Here is a 9,533-nt window from a genome sequence, read left to right on the forward strand (position 1 = left end):
CTGCTCATGAATAGCTTTTTGTAAATACTTTCCTTTGATTGGACGACTTTCGAAAGCAATGGGTCTTTCTTCTTGCATTAAAACAACACCAATTCCATTTCTTGAGGCATCACATTCCACAATAAAGGTTTTTGTGAAGTCCGGTGTACCTAAGACTAGTGCTTGGCACATTGCCTCTTTAAGATGTTCAAAGGCTTTTGTTGCTTCTAGAGTCCATGAAAATGCATCTTTCTTTAGTAATGTTGTTAGAGGTACTGCTATTCTCCCATAATTCTTAACAAACTTGTGATAATACCCTATCAACCTGAGAAATCCTCATAGATGTTTTATGGATGTGTGGATTTTCCATTCCTTAATGGTTGTAATTTTGATAGGGTCTACCTTAACACCTTCATGAGATACAATATGACTCAGATATTCCACCTCTTGTACTCCAAAGAAACATTGGGAGATTTTTCATATAATTGTTTCTCCTCCAATAGTTTGAGCACCATGTCAACATGTTGGACATGATCCTTCCAAGACTTGTTGTAGATTAGTATATCATCAAAAAATACTAACACAAATTTTCTATGGAAGCGTTTGAAAATGGAATTCATCAAACCTTGAAATGTAGAAGGTGCATTAGTAAGGCCAAAGGCATGATCAAAAGTTCATAATGACCCTCATGAGTTCTAAATGTTGTTTTTGGAATGTCTTTAGTCTTCATTCTGATTTGATGATATCTTGAACAAAGATCCAACTTGGTGAAGTAAATTGATCCATGCCATTCATCAATGACAAGAATGGGAAATTTACCTTTAATAGTGAGATTTTTGAGCTCCCTATAATCTGGACACATGTGCCATGATCCATCCTTCTTGTGAACCAATACTACTGGAGCAGAGAAAGAACTTTGAGTAGGTTGAATTATACCAACCTCTAGCATTTCTGCAACCATATGTTCAATTTCACTCTTTTGGACATAGGGATATCTGTAAGGCCTGATGTTTGGGGGAACACTTCCTGGGATCAAATTAATAACATGATCATGATCACGAATAGGTGGCAGGCCTTTGGGAGTCTCAAATACCTTGGAATTATTTTCCAAGACTTTTTGGAGATCTGGAGAAATGGATGATTTCGATGTGGGAACCTCTAGTGAACATAATTGTGGAGTTATGCCTCGTTCTTTCTTTAGAAGGTTTGTCATTCTGTTAGAGCTGATTATGTTTCCCGGTTTCCCTGCGATACCCCTTAATTCAACTTCCTTTCCTTCTAAAGAGAATTTCATGAAAAGTTCTTGAAAATTAAAATCTATTGTACTCAAGGATTGTAGCCATTGGACTCCTAGTACAACATCAGCACCACCCATTGGAATGGAAAGCATTGGGCTATTCAATACATATTCTCCCATGGATAGCTTGATATTTATGGCACTTTCCTGAGCAATTTATGGTTTCTCCACTTGAAACCACCACTTGACACTCTGGTGCTGGATATAGGAAGCAATTCAATTCCTTGGCTATCTTACAATGAATAAAATTGTTGGTACTTCTCGAATCAATCAACACTATTACCTTTTTCTTCTTGATATGCCCTTCTATATTGATAGTTTGAGGAGTGGTAATTCCAGCCAATGCATTACAATATATGGTCAGATTCATTTCTTCTTTTTCAAAGGTTTGTTCCTGGTGTATATCCTCTTCTTTTAACTTTTCTTGTTCCTTTTCTTCCTCCTCTTCACAATCTATGTAAAATAATTATTCTCGACAAACTTATGACCTTTTGTGTATTTTCTATCAAAACTGTAACGTAGCCCTTTTGATCTTTTTTCTTCCAATTTTTGTGTTGTCAACCTTGTAGGTTATGGATGGCTAGGGGCAATAACACTTCCATCTTTATGATTGTGAGTGGTAAGCTTCCTTGTTGCCATAATTTTGCTTTCCATTTTTCTTGCCAACCTAAATGCCTTCTCCAATGAATCTAGTTCCCAAAGGTGAACCTCATGTTGGATGTTTATCTTTTAAAGTCCCTATGAACACATCAATCCTATGTTCCTATGGAATATCTTTTACCCTTATATTCAATTTTTGGAAGTCCTCAATGTGCTCCATCATTGAACCCTTTTGTTTGAGATTTATCAATTGGCTAAAAAAAGTGTTTCTTTTTGTATCTTCATAATGTGCTATCATTTCATCCGTAATAATAGCCCAAGTGACAATTTTTTTATGAGAGCAAAGCCATCGATACCATACAAGCTGATTTGGTTCCAAATATAAAGTTGCAATGTGTACCTTTTGTGTGTTTTGCACATTATGGAGATCAAAAAATTTCTCCATCTATAGTATCCATGTTCCAGGATGCTTTCAATCAAAGTTCCTCATATCAATCTTCGGAACATGGTGGTTCTTCGATCCAATGTTAGAGTCTATGAAATCATGATTAACATTTATTTTGTTCTCATCATGGGTTTCCTTTACTACACTTTCGCCATTAGTAAGCATTTCTTGTAGAAAATTTGTCAAATCTGTCTTCAAATCTTCCATGCATGCCTTCAAATCTATCTTCAAATCTTTCTTCAAATTGTCCATCTTAGCTTCCATGCCTTCCATCTTAGCTTCCACGCTGTCCATCTTAGCTTCCACGATATCCATCTTAGCTTCCACATCATTCATCTTAGCTTCTACTCCTTTCTTTAAACCATCCATCTTAGCTTCCATGCCTTTCTTTAAACCATCCATCTTAGCTTCTACATCTTTCTTTAAGCCATCCATCTTAGATTCTGTTACTTTTTGTGCAGTGACATTTGTTGCACTTGGTCTTGTAATTTTGATATATGATGTTTCATTTATTCCTCTTCTTCATGAGTCATGCTAGAGATTTCAGGTTGCTTACTAGGTGTTTCCATTTTCTTTCTTCGGGGCATCAATTACTGATAATAATTCTTCACTATGCCCTTTGAATTTCTTCAAACTAATTTTTCAAACCAAGCTTATGCAAAAAAAAATAAAAAAATAAACTACACAACTTTTTTTTTCACTTTGTAGGAGCTTGATATTGAATCTAATGTACTTCTATAATTTTAGATCTTCAAGGTCTAAAATTTCTTCCTGTAGTAACCCTCTGAGTAATATTTCTAACTCCGCAAGTCTGATCAAAATTGGATTCTCCAATGAAGAGTTATGCCAAATCTCCCATGATGACCTATGTATAGATTAGTTTAGTAGAGTGAACTTGTACAACGTGCTGCTAGTCACTGTTTCAACCTTAGGATCTGAACGTGGCACCCAAAAAACTACATTCCATCCTCTTTCTTTAACTTCTTACGAAAATTCAATTTGATTCTTAGAGAGAAAGTTATGATAATTTTCCCAAGGTGACCTATTTGGAATGTAATTCGGGAGTCTCCAAAAACCCTAACTTCCTCAAATTATATCTCTGACAATATAGCGAGACAAGACCTAAAATTTGGAGTCATGGTTTAGACTAATTTCTTCTCAAATGGGTTTTTTTAGCTTTTGAAACTTCGTAGTGAAAGAGTTATAGCACAAATTCCACGATGACCTATTTTAGATGAAATTCTGGAGCTTGCAAAAGCCCTAACTTCCTCAGATCTTATCTCCACAAATATAGTGATACAAGATATGAAATTTGGATCCGAGGTTTAACAAGATTTCATCTCAAATGGTTTGTTTTTTTTGCTTCTGAAACATCACATAAAGAAATTTATAGTGAAAATTCCATGATGACCTGTTTGGAGCAGCGAATTCCTAGAATCCAAAGCTCTGATACCAAATGTTTTAAAACAAGCTCACAAAAATATAGAAAAGATAGATCAACACCTTAGAAATAAGCCTCTTTCAGGGGGAAACCTCCTTTATGTTACACAAATGAACAATTCTTGGATGATTCAAGTGACAAAACCTCCTTTCTATATATAGGAGTCTAAGGGATCACAATATAACTAAGCCGACCTAGCAATAATAATATAAAGGCACAAAAATAACAATAGAGGGATTCTATGGGGCACAATAATAAAAATATGGGGACAATAGGGGCAAAACAATTACAATAAGGGATACAATGACAATCGTAATGGGGGAATCACTAGTATTATAGGGACCTAACAGTGTCGATTTCGACCGAGAATGCACCTTTACGATTCAACTCAATTTTATTTGAATTTGTTTACATGTTAACTTACGAAAAATAGATTTATTTGCAAGTTATACAATGACTAAGTGTTTTTGAATGTTGATGTAGACTTTGCCTTGGAATGCTTGAGTTTTCAGCTTTATTAACTTGATTTGCCTTGAATGAATTTGCTTGTTGATGTAGAATGCTGATGTTGCCAAATTTGATTATGTGTTATAGTTGTGCAGGTGCATGTGATTGTTTGTGCTTGATTGAATGCTCATTGCAACTTCTTAACTTTAGGTGCTTTGATTAATGTGTTTGTTTCATTCACTTGCTTTAGAATCCTTGTGTGTGTTAGATAAGATAATGGTAGTGTCAAAACTAGACACAAAACATGCACAATCAATCACTACACAAGGTGTAGCTAAGATCCCCTTATTCAATTTTAGGCAGATCTAGAACACTTCAACACCACAAAAATTTCCTTTTTAAGAATTTGAGTACATCAACCTTTCAACTTTGAGGCAAGCTGTCTTAAAAAATTGCATGTTCACTTAATCAATCTCTCTCAAATTAAAATATTTCTTCGAAGTATGATGGGCCTCATCATTGAGTAATTATATGGGCCTTAATTAGCCTTAATTCACCTCCTAGCGTAGTCAAACCAACTATTCTCACAACTTATTACATACTTTTGATTATATTTTGTTTATGAGATGAGTTAGAGTTGGATATTTTGCTTTGTGGACTAATGTGCATATAATGCAGGAATAAAGGATAAAAGTAAGGGAAATGTAGGGATAAAAGATAAAAGAAAGGAACTATGGTAAATACCTTGGTAAAAAATCGAATGGGACAAGGTAGAGGAATTATAGGAGGTAAATCCTCCTCATTTACTGCCCCTACATTCGAATATTCCTCCAACAGCTGAAAGTACAAACAACCCCCCCCCCCCCTCTAGAAGGAAGCCAAGCAAGTGAAAGTGAAAACAACCAAACCATGAGTACTAGAAGGCAACCAAGCAAGTGAAAGTGCAAACAAGTCAAATCATGACTACTAGAAGGTAGCCAAACAAGTGAAATTATGAGTTTATCTCGAGTTTGGAGCCAAGCTTCCCTACTAGAAGGAAATCGAGCTAGTGAAGGTGACAGTAAACAGTTTATTTTGAGTTGGGAGCCAAAATACCCTAATTTGAAGGAAGTCGTTAGAGACTTCAGATGTATAAGTAGAGAGGCTTAGGACCTCAGTTTCTTAGTTAGGAAGGATTCAGACTTCTATTGTAAAACTCTGTTTTATTTCTGAACTGCAAAGACTTGTGACAATTTTCTCTGTAAACCATGGGTTTTTATAATAAGAATGAGTTATGTTTAAGCCAGCTCTGAGTTAACTTTGAGGGCTGAAGCTCTTGGGTTAGGGCCTGATCCAAGCAGCCAAAGATCCTCTTCATTGTATATATCTGTTAGCATATATTTCTGTTCATTTTCTTAAGTGGTTTCATGGTTTTCATTGTCCATTTGCTTAAATAAATTCATGGTTTTTCTAATTCATTTCTTTAAATAGATTTCTGGTTCTATTCTTTGTTTAAATAGTTTTTTGGTTCTGTTCATCTGTATTTTGCTTCATTTTACTTTCATTTATACATTCTTTCAATTCACAAGTTAGTTAGAGAAAACATATCACTATCAAGTTGTGTGCAGGTGTCTTGGCCTCATCTCCTCTCTCTGGGACCATGACTTGAGGAAGAGACCCTTCAGCAACCCCAAAAACATTGGTTTCTAGTTCTCACATGAGTTATGGATTTTTTTCGTGTAATGCAGTTACTCGTTCACCCTCACTATGTTTTTCTATCGTTTTCATTTCAAAAATGTCTTTAACATGGTCTTCATGCATCGCTCCCTCACCGTCCGATCCACATCAACCCTTCACAATCACCACCTGATTCACTATTTTCTCCAACTGATGCCTCGCATGGAGTCTACCACTTTCTTTATGAGCATTAATCTCCACCGCCAATCTCTCTATTGATTCGACAGCTATCGTGTCACCTGATCACTTTATGCGCTTTAAACCCCCATCGTCGATCTGCCTTGCCTGATCCAATGATTGTTGCTTCACCCGATCACCAACTAGCTTGGTCGATCTCCACCGTTGATTAGCCCCACCTGATCCAGCAGCTATCGTGCGATATTGCGTGGATTTCTGTCCGACCATTATCCACTCAAGAGCATGTGAAATGAGTGTTTTTCCCATGCTACATGTCATGCAGTAAGGCTAATCATGTGAAATTTCAAAATAAAACTTATGGTTTTGAGGGCATGTGAAATACAACTTACCTTATTCGAAATCCACTCCATGATTTTTGCATGTTTTTTTCCCGATATAATCTTTTTCGTCAATCTGTCGATTAGCCTCATCCGTCCATATCTTGACTTAACCCGCTCGATAAGTTCTCAGCCATTCATCTCCTATTAACCTCACCCATCCATCTCTTGACTTCATCCCCACGATCAGATATTGTCCATTCATCTCCTTTGTTTCCTTGATTCGTACATCCATTCACTTAATTCTTCGCGATACGATCTCCAATGTCCATCTTCTATTCGTTGATCAATCCAATGGTCCCTATGCGCTACTGCGTCCTTACGTCTGCTTTCCATTGATTTTGACCTCCGATTTCTCTTTCGTTTGAAAACCAATTTAGCCTAAGTTCTTTTTCTTACACCTTAGTATAGTTTAATTCCTTTTACTTCTGCAACTTAGATATCAGCCTTAGGTTAGTGACTGTTTTAGCAATTCTGCTTAGCATACTTGTTTAATTGGTTAGTTATGTTATGATGTGATTTTAGCAATTTGATGTTGTTTTCTTCATTTTTACAGTAGAGTAGTTCTCTATTAGAATAGGTGTGCTCTTCTTCCATCAAATAATTAAGCTTCTTCTAACCCTATAGAAGTTTGGCTTGGAACCCCTGGGGTCTCTTGCCAGATAAGCAGTGACAATAGGCAAGACCTCCACTTCTACTTGTTCATATAGCACTGTCACCTCCAAGTTTTTACGAATCCCGTGTTGATAAGTAAAGCTGGTAGCCCTAGGAGTTGAAAAATTATTGTTGCAATACCTAGGCTCATCACCTTTTGGTGCCATTGCCGGGGAGGTCTCAGAGTAGAAGTCATTACTTCCCTTTTCTTCTATTTTCTAGTCTCCAACTTTCTTTTCTTTTATTTATTATCCTCAATTTTCTTCCATTAGTTAATTTTTGCAAAGGTAATCTAGTTTCTTCCTTTCTGTCAGTTTTCTTTATTTTCTTTCCTTTCCATTCTGATTTTCAATTCAGCAAGTAACTTTTCTTTCTGTTAATAGTTTTCATTCAATCAACAATTTCATTTCTGCAAAACAAAACAAAACAAAAATATTTACATTAGGCATGTTTATTTCAAAAGTAGAGAATTGCATTGCATTATAGTTTTCCATTCAATCATAAAAACAAAAACAAAAAAAATTCTCCCACACCAACCCAACCCCCCCATTTGATCGTGTGGTGCAGTAAGAGCCACATCACCATTCACTCTTGCAGGTAGAAGAAGAAGATGACAAAGAATGAAGAAGAAATGGATGGAGATGATGACAATGAGGAAGATCCTCTTGGATTTCCCATTCAAGATAATAATGGTAGTGTGCACATGAAGAACATCCCTCCATCTTTTCTTCCTAAATTTCATGGTCTAAGGTCAGGGGATCAAGAAATATTTCTCTTTGAATTTCAGATTGTTTCTAGATCCTATGGTTACTTATCAAAAACTCAAAAACTGAGATTGTTTCCAGCAACCCTAAAGGATAGATCTCTTATATGGTTCATGAGTTTATGGACTAATTCAATAAGATCATGGAATGAGATGCAAAAGATATTTCTAGACAACTATAAAGAGCATGGTGTTAAAGAAGAAATCCTTAGAATGAACCAAAGAGAAGATGAGAGTCTAGAGGATCTAATAGAGAGGTTCATGTATAATGTTAAGAGGGAAAAACTACATCATTTAGGATCTAACACACTAAAAACCCTCTTACTTAGAACAATTAGGGATGAATTGATTGATTTCCTTAATATCATGAGTAAAGGTGATGTATACCAATTATCATTTGAGGAAATTTGTGAAACATGCAAACACATATCAAGAGGAAAAGCAAGAGTAGGTAAATCAACACCAAGATCAGTAAGTCAAGCTAAACTTGTAAATTTGTTTGATGATTTTAAAGAAAAAATTATTAGCAATCTAACAAAGCAAGTAGAAATGTTAAGAAAGAAAGATGAAGGAAAAGAAAATGTTGATATTTGTGTTGCAGAATCACAAGATGTTAGACATTTTCCATCATTACCAAGGTTGAAGAAAGATCACGAGTAGGACAATGGACCGAGTCCATTGTCAATACAGCAATGTTATGTAGCTCCAAGAGGACCACAGCATCTTTTTCAGCCTGATATGATGCAAGAGCCTAATTCAGAATTTCAAACTCATGCACATCCACCTCCAAGTAGTTGGAACACACCTTTTGCTTGGGAACATTGGCCATCACAACCCCAAAACCAATATTGGCAACAAGTTTTTTAAGGAACTTATGGGAGCCATCCACAATATGCTCAATGTCCTCAGTATTTTCCTCAATATCCTCCATACCAAACTCCATGTTATCCTTACCATTCACCTCCACCTCCACCACAACGCCATCCACATCCATCTCAACTATACACTCTCACTCAACTACCTGTACCACCATTTCCAAACCCACAAATTGAAGTAGCTTAGCCCACTTACAATGTTGAGATACAACACTTCCAAAAATCTCCTCTTGAGATCAATGGTATTCACCATAGCACAGGAAGAGTATTGCAAAAAACAGATTATCCTAATATCATTGAAGGACAACATATAGAAGAAGAAGATTCAAAAGAGAAGATAAAAGAACCATGGGCTGCATTTTATGAAGAGTATACAACAAAAGCAGAGATTAAGAAAGCTCCCTCATGGTTACGATCAAATCCTCCATATATTGAAGAGAACAATCAACAAAAAGAGGAAGATTTGAAGGTCATGAAAGAATAAGACATCCAATATTATCCAAATCAGCAAGTGGAACAAGGATATCACAACTACATTGAAATATGGTTCTAGATAGTCACCAAGTTGTAGCATCACTCTCTTCCTCAAATATTCTTGATCCTTTCAAATTCAAATCGTTTGGTCTCTAAAATCCAGGTACAGTCAAAGCATACATTTCAAGCCTCCACATCATCTTGTCTGTCATCTTGATGTGCACTTGGATCCATTGGAAGTATTCTTATACTTGAAATTGATTTTGTTATTCAAGTAAGGTAGGGTAGAAAAAAGAATAAGAAGATCCCTGGGTGAAAACCTTCCTT

This window comes from Pinus tabuliformis, chromosome Q (genome assembly GCF_031772625.1).
Source record: "Pinus tabuliformis cultivar Carrire ecotype Pingquan chromosome Q, CPIR1, whole genome shotgun sequence".
Classification (NCBI taxonomy): Eukaryota; Viridiplantae; Streptophyta; class Pinopsida; order Pinales; family Pinaceae; genus Pinus; species Pinus tabuliformis.